The sequence below is a fragment of the Etheostoma spectabile genome, chromosome 13 (genome assembly GCF_008692095.1).
Source record: "Etheostoma spectabile isolate EspeVRDwgs_2016 chromosome 13, UIUC_Espe_1.0, whole genome shotgun sequence".
NCBI classification, from domain to species: Eukaryota; Metazoa; Chordata; class Actinopteri; order Perciformes; family Percidae; genus Etheostoma; species Etheostoma spectabile.
Window position 1 is genome coordinate 25,886,704 of NC_045745.1, and position 2,967 is coordinate 25,889,670.

At 35.1% G+C, this 2,967-nt stretch overlaps 1 protein-coding gene across 1 annotated transcript in view; it reads right to left on the reverse strand.

Annotated features, from left to right (window-relative positions):
- LOC116700228 (calpain-5) overlaps positions 1-2,967 on the reverse strand; it is a 22,766-nt gene that overhangs the window by 17,200 nt on the left and 2,599 nt on the right. The window lies entirely within an intron of this gene.

A 2,967-nucleotide genomic window follows, 5' to 3' on the forward strand; every position in this document is an offset into this window, starting at 1 on the left:
TTGAGACATTTTTCAGTTTATACAGTAAATGAGATTGTAAAGAAAAATGCAAATACTGCCTAAACAGCCTAACATTCCTTTTTCTTCACTTTCTGTAAAGGAATAACACACAATTGATCAATTTGGGTCATGTTTTGATTTGGCATTGAACTTTTTTTTAAACACACTGTTATTATTCTGAATACAACTGTACATGCTACTGAAGAGGTCATCTGTGTGTCCATACTTGAGCCCTGCAGTAGAGGCTGCCAGAGCAGGCTCATCAGGACATATAGCAGTAAGGACGAAAGGGCTTTCTCCAGCAAAATACAACAACAATAAAAATGTGTTGTTATGGTCCAGAAAGTGCTGTAATAAATCTATGTTAAGATTTTATTAGAGCACATTTATATTATCATCTGAACTAGCTTTGCACATCATATGTGAATATCTGCTCATCATACATCCACATTACTCAATTTCCACATCTTAGTTGCTTGTAGGGATGTCTTGGGTGGCTGCATGAGTAATACGTGTATAAGATGTCCTCAGTATTTGTGATGTTGGCTATAATTACAGAAGATAGAGTTTGGGGAGGCTAGTTTCAAAAATTAGGATCTAATGCAGTTTAGTTGTATTCTGCTAAAGGTTTACATTCAGATGGCAATAATTGGAGCAATCATGAATATACACACACTTCTAATGATCCATATACCATATCTTATCCATGAATACAAACTAGATAAAATCTGGGCTACATGCACAAGTTGTAAATTTTTATTTGCTTGTGGATTGTTAGATATTTTAATATTATAGAAAAATGAACATGATTTTTTTTATTTCAACATTATTATGTTAGGATTTATAAATTGACAATGATAACAGATCAGCTGTTGTTTGACATGTTTGGCCACTGTCAACTATGTGAGAGACAGATTTCTCGTTCCCATGGTGATGAAGATAGTAGTGTTCTCCCACATGAACACAATACTATTTTTAACTCACAGATCTTTTATCTATTTATACATCTCTCAATAGATTTGTAGCACACATTGAGGATTGGCCATTGGGTTGCACATAATATAAAATGCACCTTAAAAAAAAAAAAAAAAAAAAAAAATCCTGTGAATTTGTCTGGACAATTCTGAATTATGGATTTAGTGATTAGAAAAAAAAGGTTTAAAAAGCTGTAATTAATGACATAAATAAGACTGTGTAGATCTGTGTGACAACAACCTATGTGGCCGTCATTGTAATAAACTCAAGACAAGAGAGATGAAATACAACGGTTTTAATTGCAAAAGGATACCGGTTAATACATTGAATGAAGCACTGAAACAAGCCACTGTGACATTGCAAAATACCACTAAAAAGGACATTGACCATTTCCAAGAAAAAAAAGAAGAAAAAAAATCATTCATTCAATCAGAAAGGCATACATATTAAAGAACAGGAGGGGAGCGTATTTACACCATGATAAAGTGTCCTGTAGCTCTACAAAACAAAGTATGTTGGGAGGCCTCCTCATTCAAGATGTTTCAAATGGTTTTACAAAGAGCTGTTAACAAAGAGCAAACCTTCAATGTCTCATTGGATTTTTTATTATTATCAAAAGACAGTAATCTTAAAAAAAAAAAAAAAAGGCACCACTGTAGGTGATGAATTCACACCCTCCATCTTACATGGTGGAGGCAGGTTAACACAAGACAACCAACATGTTCTGTTAATGCTTTATATGCTGTAGCGCTGCAATACGCTGTAGAAAAATCAAGGAAACAAGAATGTGATTAGCATGTAAGGATATACGGAACTGATATTTTGACTACAAATGGGATTTTTGTACAAAATGGTGGTTAAAGTGAAGTGAGGTGTCCCTGCTGTTGAATTAGCCACTATTCTTAGCTATTGTGCTGGTGGTGGACAGCACTCCCTGCAGGAGAAAGGTGGAGTTTACAGCACCGTGTAGTTTGGGGAGCACTAAGTGGCTGATGTACACAGCTATTCAAGGATTATCCAGAGGACGGGCACCTACTCTTAGACATACGTCTTTCAGGCTGTCACACCATCACCATAACTGCATGGAAAATTCTGTTTTAGTGCATTTCTCATAATGCTATTGGGTATAAAAAGGCCCTTCCTCGAGAAAAGAAAAGCTATTTTGAAATGTTCTTGATTCCGAATGCATAGATGATCATTTTTAGGATGCTACATTATGTGCAACATCATTTTTTAATTATGCTGACAAAATGAATTGTGGTCACGCATTGTACTGCTGGCAAGTTGACAGTAAAGTGTCTGTTGCTGTGATAAATAAGTAGTTCCCTGCTTTGTGCTTCAGTGTCATCCAATTTAGCGATTCTCAGGCTGGATTCCCTGCTAAGGTCTGAGAAAACTCTGCCCAGTAGATTTTTAAAGACACACAATACAAGTCGTGACGCTAGAAAAAGAAATATGGCCCTAGAAAGTTGTGCACAGAGGCTTGAAAAAAAGTACTAGTGTTAAAAGCTCATGTGAACAACTAGAAAGAAATTCTAGACAAGAACCCTTGATATAAATTAATACAACTTTATAGAAAATTGAAAGCCCACGCATAGATTTAGATCCCCTGTATCTGAGAACTACGCTGAGCCATGCAAAATAGGAGAAACCTCACTACAGTTTAACCTGATACTTCAACAGCCTCAGATGAGCATGGTTAAATCTCAACGTTATTTTATATGCGTTAAAAGTAACATACAGAAATCTTCAGGTGTGCTTCCTCCAGGATATTTAAAAGCATTTTACAACGTGTTTTCCCTTATAGTTATTGGTCTAAAAATCATCATCATCATACTTAAAACATCCTACTTTGGCTTTGATACCTTTTATTTATTTGTCTTTTAATTTCATAAAATGTCACAAAGTGACAACCTGTCCTAGAGGGGAATTATTTTGACTGTATAATGAATGTGTGTTGGCTATTTTTTTTTTTTTTGTCTTTTTCTTTTT